Raw genomic sequence first — 18,221 nt, forward strand, 5'->3', positions numbered from 1 at the left:
GAGAGAGAGAGAGAGAGAGAGAGGGAGGGAGGGAGGGAGAGTGAGAGAGAGAGAGAGGGAGGGAGGGAGGGAGAGAGAGGAAGGAAGGAAGAAAGAAAGAAAAAAATAAAATAAAGTTATTAAAATAAAAAATAATTATTAAAAATTTTTTTAAAGTAATTTAAAAAAAAAGAAAGGAAGAAGAGAGCAACCAAAGCAAAAATCAAATCCGCCAGTGATAACAAGTGCTAAAAACTATACTAAAAAAAACCAAAAAGCGGACAGACAGAACCCTAGGACAAATGGTAAAAGCAAGGCTATACAGACAAAATCACACAAAGAAGCGTACACATACACACTCACAAAAAGAGAAAAAGGAAAAAATATATATATATCATTGCTCTCAAAGTCCAGTGCCTCAATTTGGGGATGATTCGTTGTCTGTTCACGTATTCCAGAGATGCAGGGTACGTCCAGTTGATTATGGAGATATAATCTGCTGCTCCTGAGACCGCTGGGAGAGATTTCCCTTTCTCTTCTTTGTTCGCACAGCTCCTGGGATTCAGCTTTGGATTTGGCCCCGCCTCTTCGTGTAGGTCGCCTCAGGGCATCTGTTCTTCGCTCAGACAGGACAGGGTTAAAGTAGCAGCTGACTGGGGGGGGGGGGGGGCTCTGGCTCGCTCAGGCCGGGGGGGAGGGAGGGGTGTGGAGTGCGGGGCGAGCCTGCAGCGGAAGAGGCCAGCATATTGCACCAGCCTGAAGCGTGCCATGTTTTCTCCTGGGGAAGTTGTCCCTGGATCATGGGACCCTGGCAGTGGCGGGCTGCACAGGCTCCGGGGAGGGGAGGTGTGGAGAGTGACCTGTGCTTGCACACAGGCTTCTTGGTGGCTGCAGGAGCAGCCTTAGCGTCTCATGCCCATCTCTGGTGTCCACACTGATAGCTGCGACTTGCGCCCGTCTCTGGAGCTCGTTTAGGCGGTGCTCTGAATCCCCTCTCCTCGCGCACCCTGAAACAATGGTCTCTTGCCTCTTGGGCAGGTCCAGACTTTTTCCTGGACTCCCTCCCGTCTAGCTGTAGTGCACTAGCCCCCTTCAGGCTGTGTTCATGCAGCCAATCCCAGTCCTCTCCCTGGGATCCGACCTCCAAAGCCCAAGCCTCAGCTCCCAGCCCCCGCCCGCTCCGGTGGGTGAGCAGACAAGCCTCTCGGGCTGGTGAGTGCCGGTCGGCACTGATCCTCTGTGCGGGAATCTCTCTGCTTTGCCCTCTGCACCCCTGTTGCTGCGCTCTCCTCCTTGGCTCCAAAGCACCCCCCCCTCCGCCACCCGCAGTCTCCACCCGCAAAGGGGCTTCCTAGTGTGTGGAAACCTTTCCTCCTTCACGGCTCCCTCCCACTGGTGCAGGTCCCGTCCCTATTCTTTCGTCTCTGTTTATTCTTTTTTCTTTTGCCCTACCCAGGTACGTGGGGAGTTTCTTGCCTTTTGGGAAGTCTGAGGTCTTCTGCCAGCGTTCAGTAGGTGTTCTGTAGGAGTTGTTCCACGTGTAGATGTACTTCTGATGTATTTGTGAGGAGGAAGGTGATCTCCATGTCTCACTCCTCTGCCATCTTGGAGGTCTCCCCCTATTGTCTTTAATCCTATGGATAGAGACACACACCAGAAATAATCCCCAGCTCTTTCAATCTTTGTCATGAAGCACACAGTTGTCCATTCCTTGTGGGGATCCTCACCTTTTCTTCTTTTCTGGACAACAGCTGATTGTTTCCTGCAGCTTCAAACCTCAGGAAGCTCTTTTATGAGGTTGTGGAGCTGAAATGCACTTTCTGGGAGTCTGTAAGACTGCAGCCTATACCAGAGGAGCTGGTCTTCCAACAGGACCTCTAAAAACATGGGTCATTAGAATCACCACAGGAAGTTAGTGTACCTGGTATGCTGTAGCTGTGACCTTTCATGCCAGCCACACAGTCTCTGAACCACCACTGACCAACAGTGATCTGCAGGCATCTCTCAGGGTTCTGACAGCTGCTAGAGGTATAGAGTCTGCCTGGGGGATGATACAGATCTCATCCCAGGGAGGAGCTTTCCAACAATCTGTAGAGCTGTCTCCAGTAATTTGGGAAACAGCCCCTTCATTCCAGGGTTGCCATGAACAGGAGCTTCTTAGTCTTAGAACAAATACTTGTGATATGGAACAACAAGGGACTTCTTTGCCACAAAGAACATACGTCTTCTCAGAGCATCACTTTCAGGCCATGGGAATCTCCCTGCCTTCCCCAACCCAATTGCTTAAAATAAACTATTATATTGGATAAACTAGAATTTTTCTGTTTGCTCCATGGGAAGACTTTTCCTTATTTCTCCTTGAAGAAGCTGCATGGAAGTTCCCAAATGCCCTGGAAGAGCCCTCTTCCATTTCAGTATGGCAGAGAGGGTGCTTCTGTGAGACCCTGATGAGGTTACAAATTTTAAAGTTGGACACAACCTAATTAATAAACAATGAGGCAATGGTTTTATGTTGTGGATAAATATTAAGTAGTATAGTATTATATCAACAAAACAGAACAGAAAATCATAGCGCACATTCTTGAGTTTCTAAGAAGCTTGGAAGAAAACAATAAAAATGTATTCAGCACTTAACTATGTGCCAGGAATGATACTAAATCCTTTCTACACATTATCTCATTTAGTACTTGAAACAAAGCCTATGGGAAATATGCTATTATTATCTTTATTCTACAGATTAGGAAGCTAAGGCTTAAAGAGATTAAGCAATTTGCACAGAATTATTGTATTAGTTATCTTCTACGAATGAAATAAAGTGTTTTAAAACAGCAAACATTTACTATTTGCCATAATTCTGTGGCTTGACTGCAATTCTTCTGGACTCAGCAACCTGGCCAGGGCTGAATGGTCAAGGATGGCCTCTCTCCCATCTCTGGGCCTTCACTGGGACAATGGGACAGCTGGGCCTCGCCCCATGTGGTCACTTATCCTCCAGGAAGCTAAACCCAGGCTTGTTCACACGGTGGTGGAGGAGTTCCCAGTCACAAGAGTGGCCAAAAGCAAATACCCAAGCATTTTTCGAGTTTCTGCTGGTGTCATGTTTGATAACATCCCACTGGTTAAATGAAATAAGCCATGTTGGGCCAACGGGTGGGGAAATAGATTCCACCTCTTGACTGCAAGAGTGGCATAGTCACATTGCAAGGGGGCTTGCATACAGGAATGGGAAAAATTTGTGGCCGTTTGCAATCTATCCTAGTCACAAATTCAGTAAGTCGCCAGAAGGGTATTAGAATCTGGGTATCTCACTGCAGAGTCACACTACACTACTGAAACATGTGATGATGCTCTTCTCTGGATATCTTGATGCTTTGGGATTTTTTTTTCAGTTTTATATAATGAATATGAATTACTCTGAGAATTAATGTAACTTAAAAAACCTGTTATGAATGCATTTAGATAATCTAGGCACTTTGAATAAAAGACTAATATCACAGGCACCTCACCTTAACATTTTGTAGCACGTCTCCTGGTTTTCCAACCTCTGAGGTGTCCACAGAGTTGACTACAGACTCTTAGAAGTTACTATAAATTATGACATAGTACCTTACGTGAACTCTGTCAGAAACAGCAGAGAAGCAGCTCTTTGATTCCCACCGAAGTTTCTCATGTGAGCCAAACCCATGTCATCTGAGCTGCTTTCTACCATAACTATCCTGGCACCACAGGAATGCCAAGAAATAGCCAAAGAACCTGAAAGGTTGCGACTAACTGCCTTCTGTCTCCACTAAGCTCTGGGAGGCTGGGTTTAGAAACAGCTTTATGCTGATTCTTCAAGTTGTGTGCAGTTAAAGTGTTTTGTAAACAAAAGTGGTGCATTCATACATTTATTCATTCCTTCTTCAGATTTTTTTTTTTTTTTTTGCAGTACTCGGGCCTCTCACTGTTGGGGCCTCTCCCGTTGCGGAGCACAGGCTCCGGACGCGCAGGCTCAGCGGCCATGGCTCACGGGCCCAGCCGCTCCGCGGCACGTGGGATCCTCCCGGACCGGGACACGAACCCGTGTCCCCTGCATCAGCAGGCGGACTCCCAACCACTGCGCCACCAGGGAAGCCCCCTTCTTCAGATTTTTATTGAGTGCCCACCATGTGCTGGCACTTGGCTGGGAGCTGGGGATGCAGGGGCGAATAAGACAGACAGAATTTCTGACCTCAGAGAGCTTCCATTTGAATGAGGGAAATAGTTAACAAGTCAACAGATAATAGACAAGACAACTGCACAGCTGAATGCAATGAGGTGGAGGGCCACTAAGGTAGCCACTGTGGACTGAGCGGTCAGGGAGCGCCTCTCTGAAGAGAGCACTAGAGCAAGAACCTGAAAGATGAGAATGAGCTGGTCCCATGAAGTACTGGGGATGGGACATTTCAGGGAGAGGGAAAAGCAAATGCAAGGGCCTGGAAGCAGGTAAGGGCTTGTTTGTGTTTTGGAGAAACAGAAAGGAGGAATTGTGCTTCCCTCTTCTCCCTTCTCCACCATGTCTCCGCCTCAGTTGGTGCAATGGCCATGTAAGAAAACGTAGGACCAAATCAAGCAAAGTTAATCAAAATGTGGCAGACAAAACTATCACTTTTTTGTAGTGAGAAATGCAACTTACTATTCAAAATAGTATTTCTTCACATCTTTGACCACTTGTGCCATCAACGTCAGTATTCATGAGAAGGGTGATCATTTCTTGATTAAAAATCTAATACCTAAATGTGGTTCTAATATATTAGTGAATGTCTATGGGAGCCATTTTCCATTAACTGGTACTGAATAAATCTGTATGTGATTATCACTCAGTAATTATCTACAATGAAATCATGTGCTGTGAATGCTTAAATTTGAAGCTGGGTAAAAAGCATAAAAATTATAGGTTTTTTTTGGTCTTACAAAGCATTAGGATCACTTTACAGAAATTTTCTTAATATAAACATTTTTTTTCCAAAGTATATTTTTGTTGTCTTCCTGCTTCCATAATTATTCTGTACTTTGTTAGTGAAAGGAATGTCTGCCTTATCACTTCTTTTAAACATCCATGTTATTTTACTTTATTTTTGGCATACAAAATGCCCTTGATCCCACAAACATTTATTGAGCGTCACTCTGTGCCCAGCCCTGGGCTAGGTGTTGGGAATACCAAGACAAACAGGACAAAATGTTTATCCTCTTGGACATATCATTTTGTGCCTCTCAGGGCAAGCCTTCTACTTACAAAGAGACAGTTTAACATTTGCTACTCCCTAAAACCCTTCAGTATTACAGAACTAGCTCCTACAGCAGTTTATCCCCAACCTTACATGGTACACAGAGAAGTATGATTTTACCACCTAGTCTCAGAGACAAAAAATAAAAAGTAAAATGCAAACAAACTCCTGCCGAAACAAAAATTTCTCTCAAACCCAGTCTGCAAAGTGATAGGCCCTGACATGGATGCTGGCAGCCAGCACAACAGAAGTCAAGGGTTATTTCAGATGCATGGGAGGGACCAAATGCAGATGGCTCTGCCCACTCCGTACATATACTAAGCACTCATACTGTGTGTGTGTGTGTGTGTGTGTGTGTGTAATGGATTAGACAGCTCTACTGAAAAGAAGTTGCAGGTGTTGACTAGAGCAGTAGAGTTTAATGCTCTCAGCCTTAAAGGCATGGTCTGCAACCTAATTTCTGGAACTCTCACGTCTCAAGAGATGCAAAAACTAGACTGCTGAGAGGACTGAACTGCATGACCCATCCCACTTGGGCCCCTGTGGTCAGAAGCTGATCAAGAGCTTCATTATCTATTGGCAGGTATGGCTGACAGAGGAGCACCCGTTAGCTAGGTTAGCTGGCAGGAGGCTGGGATCTTTGACTCTGGCTTTGTGTGTGTGTGTGTGTGTTGCTCAATAAAATTTCTACCTCTGCTAGGCCTGCTGCCAAGAATGTATATAAAAAAAAAGCAGGCTGAGGAAAATTGCATGTTTGAATGTAAGTATACTGAATAATACTTCTTTGTCTTAAAGATGTTGGGCTATTGCTGTTCATTTTTGCTTGAGGAAATTTCTTGTTTTAGAGGGTTCAGTGTTAAGAGGCAGTATGAGAAAATCCAGAATGTGCAATTAAGTAACTCACAAAGCCAGTCAGCAAGAGACAAAATAAACTAGTTTCAAAAGTGTTTTTTACTCAACAGTAAAGTTTGGCCAAACTTTATTATTACAATCAAATGCTCAGTGGTTGCTAGATGGGTAATTTCTATAGTTATAGTCCGAAATGGGAAACCTCTCATTGTGGAAGAATCATGAAATCATGGTGAAAGAAAACTGTAGATATTGTATAGTGAGAGGTGGGATAGTTCTTGATAAAACCTAAAAAAAAACTTTAAGGTTATGAACCTTAAAATATTACATAGAGTGAAAGAAGCTGGCACAAAGAAGTACAGTCATCCCTTGATATCTGAGGGGGGATTGGGTCCAAGACCAGCCCTGGGTACCAAAATCTGTGGATTTTCAAAGTCTCATAGTTGGTCCTCCATCCACAGATTCCACATCTGCAGATTCAGTCAACCACAGATCACAAAAATAGTACTGTACGTTATCTATGGTTCATTGAATCGGCCAATGTACAACCGGTGGATACCAGGTGACTGTACATACTATACGATTTCAGTTATATGAAGTTCAAGAACAGACAAAATTTATCACTGTTGATAAAAATCAAAGAACTGACTAGAAATGGACATGATGGAACTTTCTGGGATGATGGAAATGCTCTATATCTTGTTCTGGGTGGTGGTTACATGTTAGATCCACACGTTTTAATGTCTATAAATTATGCCTCAGTTCAAAATGAATAAAACTGAACACTTCAGATTTATGCACTTTAATCTGTGTAAGTTATACCTCAATTAAAAAATGAATAAAATTATACACACACAAAGATATCTGTTAAATGATCTCAAATGTTTTTTTCCCTGAATTGATCCTCATGCAAACATATTGATCACTTCTGTTTTTTTGTTTAATTTTATTTATTTTTGGCTGTGTTGGGTCTTCGTTGCTGCTCGTGGACTTTTCTCTAGTTGCTGTTGTCTTCGTTGTGGTGCTCAGGCCTCTCATTGCAGTGGTCTCTCCTGTAGTGGAGCACGGGCTCTAGGCACGTGGACTTCAGCAGTTGTGGTACACAGGCCTAGTCGCTTCGCGGCACGTGGGATCCTCCCGGACCAGGGCTCGAACCCATGTCCCCTGCATTGGCAGGTGGACTCTCAACCACTGCGCCACCAGGGAAGCCCGATCACGTCTGTTTTAAATAGTTCTTTCTTTTACCTGTTTGCCAAATGACAATTTTATTAAATAAGGTTTAAACCTGCATAGCCTCACAGATTTTTCTAATTGTAACTAGTATTGGTGAACTGTGGTTTACATTCTAGGTCCTATTGACTGTTCCTTGTTTAGACAAGATACATTTTAAAACTCTCTAAGGGTTAGTTATTTCTTCTGTACAATAAAGATGTTTAAACTTTCCTGAAGACTGTGTAGAAGCAAAAAGATAAGGTACATTATAGTCCTGCTAGTTCAAATGTCATTTCAGATTGTTGGCCTCAGCGTCTCTCAAAATTTCAGGCCCCACCCTGGACCTACTAAATCAGAATCTTTGTTTTAACAGAATGCCAAGGTAATTTGTATGCATACGAAAGTTTTAGAGGCACCGTCTTAAAATACATCATAAATTATAACATGAGATACAGTATTAGAAATTGTCATTAATACAGTTTCTACGGTGGAAACATGGTTCAGTGTTTAGCATGTACGTTTCTCCTGTTTTTGCCAGTCTGTTGGGCTTAAACCACTCTGCCACCATCGTGGGTAACATCTTTGTGAACCACGGCCGCCACGAGTTGCTGGTGGAGGCACCTCATAAGTCAGTGTAGGATGCTCTCCTAGGACTGGCCAACGAACTACATTTCCAGCTTCCCAGTATACGATTTCGTGTGGAATCAGTGTGGCCTAAGAGCTATGGGAACGTATACATGCTGTCAGAACACTGACAATTCCTTCAAACTCCAAAAGCAATGAGAGATTTCCACCCTGGAACTTGATTTTCTTCCCCACAAATCTGTTTCTGTTTACTGAGCCAAGCTCAGTAAAAGGTGCTGCCCTCCACGCCATCAGTGAAGCCGACGAGCTTCAGGTCCTCTGACGCCCACCTCTCCCCAGTCCATCAGCACGTCCCATCAAGCCCGTCTCCAAATTTCCCTTCTGTCTTCCTGGCTGCCTCCATTTTCACCACCACCACCACCACCATCTCTTACTTGAACTACTGCCTCCTAGTGGCTCTCCGCTTCCACTGCATACCCTTTCACCATTCAGCACAGCTCAGAGAAAACGTCACATCACTCTCCAGGCGAAACCCTCCCACGTGTTCCTGTTATGTGTAGACTAAGTGTCATACCTCACACGTGCTCCTGGAAGGCCCACAAGGTCTTGCCAGAATTGGTTCCCGTGTGTCTCAGCAGCTACCGCTGCTCCTCTTGTTGCTCACTCAGCGTCAGCTTCTTCCACCTCAGGTCCTCAAGTTAGCTTGCCCCGTGCCAGTGTACCTTGCACATGCTTCTCCCTTGCTGAGATCGGTCTCCTTTGAATTCATAGCTCATTTTGGTCCTTCTCATGTCGGTTAATCCCCCACTTCTGTGAGTGCTCTACCTAAAGTAGCCCCCTCTGTCATCCTGTGTCTCAGCCCTTTGTTTCTTTCCTGCACGGCGCTTTACACAAGTCGTAGCCATTCTGCATATTTGTCTGGTTTTGTTTTATCTCCCCCTTGGGAATAGTAGGGCTCATGTCTATATCGTCCCCTACACTATTGTATCCCCTGGTGTCCCTCAGTGCCAGGCACATGGCAGGTGCTTAATAGATACTGGTTATGACTAACTGACTGACTGCCTGAATGAATAAATGAATGAATGAATGAGTGAATGGATTTATGACCTTATCGCTAAATGGCTGCTTAATTATGTGATGTTGTCTGGAATTTATCTCCAAACAAAGTAAAAAAAAAAAGCCCACCTCTTAATTCTAAGCTCATCCACACCAGCTTGCTGAATGCGTTGTTAAAATTCTCAAAAAGCACTTTAAAAAAAAAGAAAGAAAAGCAGAATTCATTTTTGCAGAGCTTTTTTGCTTTGTATCCCTGATCCTCCCATGACCTCATCTTGCTTTCGGAAGGGGCGGTTCCCTTGCAGTAGTTTCATCAATCTTTGGTCCCTGGCCCCCTGCTGTTGGTGACCTCAGGAAAAGCAAGCACAACATCACCTTTAATTAGCAGGAGAGGAGCCTGCCTGATACACACAGCACCTTAGAAACAAGAAACAGAAAAATGTAAGGCAGGACCAGGTTCATGGGAAGGAACTAGGAAATGAAAAAGAATAATTATCCTGTTTTAACATAATGTTGTTAATCTGTATTGCCCATTATCATCTAGAGTGTCTCGCCTATTGAAGTATGTGAGCTGTGGAGCTCCTCTTTGCTTTAGCAGTGTAGCTAATGTTAGGGACTGGCTCCCCATCCATCATAATAATTAGTATGTCATAATTTTCTGCCCTTCTTGACTCTGCAGTAAAGAGATAGAAGAGGCATTTAAAGTTACTCAGGAATTGTTCACTAAATCTCCTCCCTGTTCTTTATGGGGATGGGTAGCTGTATTTCTGCCCTATTTATTTTATGTTTGGCCTGTGATAATGAAGTATATTTCATCTGGAAGCATATAGCTTTAATTTTCATGTTCTACTTGGAAACATCTCACGGTGTCATTTTGTTTTAGCTGTACGGTATATAAAGAGAGCCCACGCTTCTTTCTGAACTCACCCATCACCCACCAGAGTTAATTCTAGTTTCAAAACCAACATTATGATTTTATGAGCTGACTACATAATAACACGTACTGGTTCTACAGTCCTTTAGAGTCTACAAAGTGCTCTCCTTGTTTTATCCCTTAATTCTCGCAACTGCCCGGGGATGTAGAAAAGGCAGGGATTATCCACATGCTCCTTTTTACAGAATGAGGAGCAGAAAGGTCAACTGACTTGACTAAGAGCCAGGACTTGAATCCAGGTTCTCTAATTATAAATTATGGGTCTTCTCTATTACTCTGGCAATATCTCCTTCTGCTCCGGAGTATGCTTCTGCTGAAATGGAGAAGGAAATTTTCATTTATGCTTTCTTTCCCTCAGCATTGTGAACAGGATAAGCTTTCCCTCTTCTGGTAGATAAAGGGAAAGGATGTTTGTATAAAAATGTAGAGCTGGGCTTCCCTGGTGGCACAGTGGTTGAGAGTCCGCCTGCCGATGCAGGGGACATGGGTTCGTGCCCCGGTCCGGGAAGATCCCACATGCCACGGAGCAGCTGGGCCCGTGAGCCATGGCCGCTGAACCTGCGCGTCCGGAGCCTGTGCTCTGCAACGGGAGAGGCCACAACAGTGAGAGGCCCGCGTACCGAGAAAAAAAAAAAAAATTGTAGAGCTTAAAAGGGATTTTTGGCCTAGGGCAGGGGCTCTCAAAGTGTGGTCTCCAGACCAGCAGCCTCAGCAGCTCCAGGAATCTTGTTAAAAGTGTATATTTTCAATCCCCATCCTAGACCTACTGGTCAGAAACTCTGGGGTGAGGCTCAGCAGTCTGCTGAAAGAAGCCCTCCAGGTGATGCTGATACAGGCTAAAGTTTGAGAACTGCAGTCTAGGGAAAAGATGGGGAAACACAGGAAGGATAGAGAAGAGAGAAATGACATCATGTCCTATGGGGAGGAAAACCCTCTTAGGTTCAGTATCAGGGCCATGTAAATTCAACTGACAAAAGTAGATGAACAGGATACAATTTATATAATTTGTATTTGATGTTAACATTTTGTGTGTATATGTAAGGGTCTCATAGAAAAAGACATGAAAACCGAAAGAAACATTTGGGCCTAAGAGCTTATATACTATTTTAACAAAGAGCCATAAATTTGTGGAGAGGTGATAAGACGAAGGAAAAGAGTTTGGGCTTCTAAGGACAGTAAGTTGTGGGAAAGTAAATATATGGGAGAAACTAATGGAAGGTAAGATTTCAGTAATATTTGTTTATGCAGAATCAAGTAAATGCTGCCTCCAGTAATAAAAGTTGTCTCCTCTTCCTGGTGTGGGAGAGGGGAGTGGACTCACCTTCACCAAAGGACATTTATACCCTGCTTTTAGACAGAAAGGGGGAGGGCAGAGAGCTTTTCTTGCATCTGCTGTTTCTCAATCACTTTCAGTTCAAAATAACTCTTATGCCAAAGTGGCATATCTGGGGATGGCATATTCTGACCCCGTTCCATACCAAGGGCACAGAGTCTAGAGCCAGAGTGCTGGGTTTATATTGCGGTCTTGCTTCATTCATAAAGTATTTACTGAACATTTACTATGTGCCAGGCACTGTGCAGAAGCTTGGGATATAGCAGGGGAAAAAAACCAAAGATCTCTGTCCTCATGGACCAGACGTTCTGCCTTACTCCAGTTGACTGAGTGCTCTAAGGCACAAAGTACTTCCTCTCTCTGTCCCCTGATTCCTGGCCTGTAAAGGGAGAATACCAATTGTGCCTAACTCACAGGGACTTTGTAAGGATGACACACGAGGCACCCAGTGCCCAGCACACACTTAGAACACTGTATGTGCTCGCCTCCTCCTTGATGAGCACAATCTCAGTTGCTCAGTGCTATCAACAAGCTGGCAGTCACACTTCTTGCCAGCTGTCCCATACTATGATCATAAATCCTAAAGAAGTATACCATTTCCTAGAGGTACCAGAGTGACACAGATATCACAAAGATGCTTAAAGTGGATGCTCAAAATATTCAACTTATAAATTTCCCGACAATAGATTTCACAAAGAGGTGATAGGTGCCTCTTTGTGAGACAGTCAGATTTTGTCATAATTTCTAGTATCACTATGGCAGTATTGGCCCAAATCCTCTGGGAATAAATGTGTTCCTGACACTGCTTCTGAGTCCTCTAACCTGACATTAGTACAGGGCTCAAAGATGAGGAACTTACAGGATGATTGCAAGCAGCACAGGCATTAATTCAAGATGACCTAGATTTAAAGGTCTGGCTGCTCCAGGAGGGCAGAGATGGAGTGAAGAGATGAGCCTTCCTTGGGTTAACTTCAGGTCTGCTCTTCCCCAAATAGAAAATTGTTTGTGCTGTATCCAAAGCCTGGCTCAAATCTCAGCTCCTCTAAGACATGCTCGCATGTCATATCAGCCTGTGTGAAATTCTCCTGACAGGGGTTTGGTGCCCCTCCCCACCTCCTTTAGCCTTCCCCCCGCAAAGGAGCAGACAAACACAGCTAGCTAGCTATGGGGGAAACAAAGTACTGCATCGTTGTATTTAATGCAGTTCCTTGAAAATCCCTCCCCGCTCAGGACAAGACTGCAGTGAAAGCTGTATTGAAAAGACAGTATAGGCAAAAATCTAATTAGACCACCTATGCCCACTTCCCCAGATAGAAGTATTGAGAATGGTTTTTATTGTGTGGCATGTTTATTGCACGGTATGTTTGTTGGATATGTTGAAGAGAGAGCCAGACAGACACAGAGAGTGAGTGGGTATTTGGACCTCAGAGCAAGAGAGAACAAGAAGGGAGGAAGAAAGGGAGAGAGGGATGAGGAAGGAAAGAAGGTAGAAAGGGAAGGAGGAAGGGAAGACTGGGGGGAAGGAAGGAGAATAGGAAAGGAGGGATGGAAAGAGGGAAAAAGGAAGGAAAAGAGCAAGAAAGAGAAGGAGGAAGGGAAATATAAAGGAGAGGAAGGAGGCAGGAAGGAAGGGAGGCAGGGGAGATGACCTGGACCTGCAGAGCCAACTCCAAGTCCACATACCCAACCTGCTGCCTGATGGAGAAGGGAAGACAGACCTCCGCAACCCACTGTCTGTCAGTGGGCATGGCTGGCCCCACCTGCTTCTGTGAAGAGCAGGAGGTGGCAGAAGGCTGCATCTTGTGTGAGGACCCCTTTGATTCAGTGCTCCTACCACCTCTGTAATGCGGCCTGATGATTGAAGATCCTCTCCCCATCCTCTGTCCTCTCCTCCCCATGGGACCTTTGCCTCTACCATGGGGACTCAGCCATGTGGACCTTGTGATCCACATACACCTGCACACCTGTATCTTCCCCTAGACTTTGGGATCTTGGATGCTAGGGGCCACCTCTTAGGCACCATTTTATTTCCTACAGTGCCTAGTGCTTTACACTTAGTAGGGATCATGATGTTTATTTAATGTAGTGAAATTGTTTACTGGGCCCTGTCCTATTTCTCGGAGAAATATGGACCAACTGGGGTACAGTTTTTCTAGTGTACTCTAGTGATTATAAGGGAAAAAACAATTCTTCCTTTTGATCCTTTCTTAATGATGAAACATTACTGAGCTAAAATTTAGTGGAACATTTTATGTTGTTTTGTTTTTTCTCCTCCTGCCAGCACTGCCCCATTCCAACAAGAATAAAGCTCTGAAGGAACCCCTTGTATTTCAGATCTAAATTTAAAGAAGTCTGAGTCAATTGCTCAGTTAATTAAATTTGCAGTAGTCTCTTAAGAGATACTTATGGACTTATCTCACACTTTTCCATTTTCCTTTTCTTCCAGTTGAGAAGTAGCAAATATGAAGTGACAACCACGTTACTGTACATGGAGTTATTTACAGGCCAAGATGATTGGTTTCCTGATAATCATTTCATAAGGTAATTTTCTTGGGATGCAGACACTGGCCCCTTTGGTTTATCCTGTCCACGTGTTGCATTGTGTGTTGCCTCAGTCTCACAAGACACCCCAGGTAGAACCACAGCCCGTTTGAGTTTGGCAGATACACTTACTGAAATTTGGAGTCCCCTTTGTGGCTTGTGGCTAAAAGCCAAAGATTTGGACATGTGGCTTACCACTCAAACATCTTAAAAGTAGAAGCCACAGCATAAGATGAGGCCATCAAAATTTCCATTGCCTGAAAACCAAAGGATATATAGACTCCCAGTTCCAGGACAAGCTTTTATTCAGCTGTGAAATATTCAAGCCAATTTCTCCAATAATGATACTGAACAGTATGTAGCATTTAAAAAATCACAGCCTATTCTTCACATCCACAGCTTCTAGTATCTCTGTGAGTGTGGCACAGGAGCTTTGATAAAATCTTTTCTTGCTTTCTCCTATAGAACCCTCACAATACCTTATGAGACCGGTTGTCCTTATCTCCATGTTATAAATGTAGAAACTGAGGTTTGGGAAGAGTAAATGCTGCCCCCCAGGTCATACACCTGGCAAATGGCAGAGCCTAGTTTCAAATCTAGATCCTGCAGTTACTCAAGCCATAGTATTTCTACTACCCTGTTTTTATTGTATAAACAAAGAGAATCTGAGATGACATGACAGTGTTGGACATAATAGATAATGAAAAGCAGTGCATAAGCCACAAATTAGAGTTTGACATTGAGATATGTAAACCAGTAGATTTTCAGACTCAGCTTCTTTGTAAAGACATTTAATATGGATTTCAAACATCCAAGAAAAATTTAGAGAACAAAGAGAGCCCTTGCCCTACTATGTATCAAAACATATTATAGAACTATAGCAATTGGAAGAGTGTGGCATTGACAAATGGATCAAGACAGAGAGCCTGGAAATGTACTCATAAATAAATGGAAACTTTGCATATGAGAAAGTTGGCATTTGAAACGAATGGGCAAGAGATGAACTGATCATTCAACAAGTGGTATGGGGATACTGACTGACAAAAAAATGTTTCTATCTCATGTTATTTGCAGAAATGCTGGCTTAAAAGTCTAAAAATTTTTAAAAATGATGTACTAGAAACTGTCACCCAGGGCATTCCCATGAGTACTTGAGTTTGAGTTGTAAAATCGAGAATGTGTTTGCCCATAGATTGAGTTTTCGTACACAACCATATTAAGACCCTGTGATTTGTATCTGAGTGGGTGCTGCCAACTGCGCATGTAATACCCTGTTACTGGCATATCATCCATTTGCTACCTGGCCCCTTTGGTAACCAGAGACTTGTACTTAGGTGATAGTTGGCTGGATTTGGGGTACAAGACTTTTCTGTGGAAGAAAGCAAAGCTAAGTTCCCCTGACTCCCCACCCATACCACGCAAGATGAGGATAGATGGCCCTACTATGTGTTCCCATGGCAACTGGTATTTCTTGTGTCAGTTGTTATTGCTGTTGACTGTTCTGTGTCTCCTGCTGGACGGTAACTTTCAAAGATTAAGGGTCCTGTCTGCTTTGCTCGCCTCTGGTTTATCCCAATGTCTGGCCCATCCAGATGCTCAACGATGCTGGTGAAATGTATAAATAAGCACACTGTTGGCCCCATGAATAGGGATAACAGAAGTTGGTAGGGAAAAACGTAAAGGTGTGTAATAACAAGATCGGCAGGCTTTTATGAGCATTCTGGGCCAAATGGGAGATGTGTGTGTCTGTGGTTTCTGAGAGGGTCCAGACAGATTAGGAGAAAGCATGGGAATGTACCATCCCAGGTCAGGATGGTGGCCTGTGCATAAGTGGAAAACAACATAACACAATAGCTACCCCATTCAGAATCCTTACATCACGCCAGGCACTGTGTTAAGCACTTTATGTGCGTTATTCCATTTTCTTTCCACAGCAGCTTTAAGGGATGGTTGATATCATTATCATAACTTTCCACATGAGCAAACTGAGTTTCAGAAAGGGTAAATAACTTCCACTCAGCTAGTAAGTGGCAGACTCAAAGTCAAGTTTGACTCCTAACTGCATCCCAGCAGAGTCAACTGAGTCTAATGAAAGGGATGCTATTTAGGAATAATAATAATATTTTGCATCCCCAGCTCAACATCCTGGCTTTTCAGTCTTCTCCTACCCACTTCATTAAGACAGCCAACAAGAGCAACTCAAAGAAAAACAACCCTAACAAAGCAAACCCAGCCCTTGGAGACCTTAGACCTCCCAGTGAGCGAGAAGTGATTTCTGCTACTCTTGTCCCAGAGCCCTACCCGGTGGTCAGTACTTCAGGTTGCAAAGGGATGCCCCTAAGACAGATGATGTTCTCTCCAGCTCCCCAGTATCTGCACTGCATCTCACACCAGCATGCACTTTACACGAGAGCTCAAAAGTCACAAGCTCTGGACACCTACAAAGAGCTCACCTGGTTCAGGTGAAATGCTTAAGCAGCCTGAAGCTACCTGCTCAGTCTTTTGCACTGGACCACACTTTAGTCTTATCAACTGAAAATTAGTAGTGGCTGTTAACCAACTGGATCATTGCAATTGACGGTCTACAATTTTAATTCACTATGACTGATTGCCTTATTCTACAGGAAGTTAGTAGTATTAACCTGAGCAATACTTACTTGGCTTCAGCTAAATGTGTATATGTTTCCTAACTGAATTATAGGGACCGGTCTTAATATTCTTTAGTTTCTTTTCCATGTTAGGATATAGTTGAAAGTTTGCAAAAAATACCAAAACTGAAAAAAGTGGAACAATTTCCTTTATTTAAGTTGTCCATTTCCACCATTATTTATGATGAATAAACGAAAGACAAAAGGCAAAAATTTCCCAACCCTTTTAATAAATGTTACGATTTCAATAATGATTCTAAGATAAAAGGTTCAAGTTCCTAATTGGAGAAGGTGATAGAAAATCAACCAGCTGCGTAAGAGAATGAAAATGTACTACTTAAATTAGCTTTGTGTGGCCTGTGGGTATATTAATCCTGGAAAACCAAAACTAATGAGGCTAATTTTAAGAGAGGATACTACTTACGCAGGTGTTTCTAACTCACACAAATGGTTTTATGTAGAAACAAAATGTACACGTGGTCACTAAATCCCAAAAATGACCACTCTGGAAGGAAAATAAAATTGGTGTAATAGATGCATTTGTTTATATGACCTACACTCAAATAAGATAGCATTGACCTACTAAATACAAAAATAGTGATGTTAATTCCATTGTATGGTATTTTGGCACAGTCCATCTCTTATAGAAACATGTAGTTCAGTTCCCTCAAGATAAAGCTGGTTGCCGCTCCATGACCCCTCTTCAGAGGCCAGGTTCTTCATCAAGGAATTTTGGGGGCAGAAGGGGCAGGGCCTCTCTCTTGTTCAAGAGCAAGTCTTGGGACTTCCCTGGTGGTCCAGTGGTTAAGAATCCATCTTGCAATGCAGGGGACACCAGTTCAATCCCTGGTCGGGAAACTAAGCTCCCACATGCCGCGGGGCAACTGAGCTCCCACATGCCACGGGGCAACTTAGCCCACACACCACAACTAGAGAGCCCACGAGCTGCAACTTCAGATCCCATGCGCCCTGGAGCCCGCACACTGCAACTAGACAGAGAAGCCCGTGCACTGCAACGAAAGATCCTGTGTGCTGCAACTAAGACCCAAAGCAGCCAAAAATATAAATAAATATTAAAAAAAAAAAAAAAAGAACCAGTCTCGCTTGGGTAAAAAGCAGGTTTTCCTTGAAAAGGAAAACCTGTCTAGACTGTAAAGGGAAAGATTGGGAAAAGAGAACATTTTTATTATGGTAGTTACAATTGATATTTCAATAGATATGTGTGTATTTATTATAATGTGCAATAGGAAAAATATAATTAGTGTACCCATGATATTATATAATAGGTATTATTGTGAAGGATAAGGCTAAAATAAATTAGTTGATTTAGTTGAAGTATAGAAAAAGTAATAGTATGGGGCTACATGGACATGATAAGAATTATGAAGATGGGAAATAAATTACTGAGATTTGGAAAATATTGAGGTCCAGAGGAAAGGATGGGTTCGTCTTGCTCTAGGTCAAGCAGCAAGTGAGAAGCAGTGCTAGGATTGTTTATTCATGTCTTCCAACCCCCAGGATCTTCCTGGTCTTTCGACTACTGTGGGGACTTCTTCCTTCTTTGACTGGTCATATCCCCACTTCAGGTTTTTCTTCACCATGAAGAAAGTGTGAAACTTTCTCATGTATGTCAATTGAAGAGTTTAACCTAGACAGTGAAATGTTAAGATCTTCAACAGTGCATTTCAAATGTAGGTCTTGAACATGTTACTATGGATAGCTCCTGGAACAGCTGCTTTGAGCAATGAGCTCAAGCCGAGAGTGGGGACCTTTTCCTGGCCCTCTGCGAAACCTCAGAAGTTAGCCACAGCTAAAAAGAGGAAGCAGCATCCAAGCTA

General features: G+C 43.4%; 1 long non-coding RNA gene across 1 annotated transcript in view; it reads left to right on the forward strand.

Annotated features, from left to right (window-relative positions):
- Window positions 1-15,226, forward strand: part of LOC115803135 (uncharacterized) — a 239,103-nt gene extending 223,877 nt beyond the window's left edge. The window contains exon 3 of the long non-coding RNA XR_004023792.2: window positions 13,641-15,226. This is a non-coding gene — a long non-coding RNA (uncharacterized LOC115803135). The remainder of the gene's footprint in view (window positions 1-13,640) is intronic.
- The last annotated feature ends 2,995 nt before the right edge of the window (window positions 15,227-18,221 follow it).

This window comes from Delphinapterus leucas, chromosome 10, assembly GCF_059928025.1.
Source record: "Delphinapterus leucas isolate spDelLeu-1000000601 "Yukka" chromosome 10, BTC_Dleu_Yukka2, whole genome shotgun sequence".
Classification (NCBI taxonomy): Eukaryota; Metazoa; Chordata; class Mammalia; order Artiodactyla; family Monodontidae; genus Delphinapterus; species Delphinapterus leucas.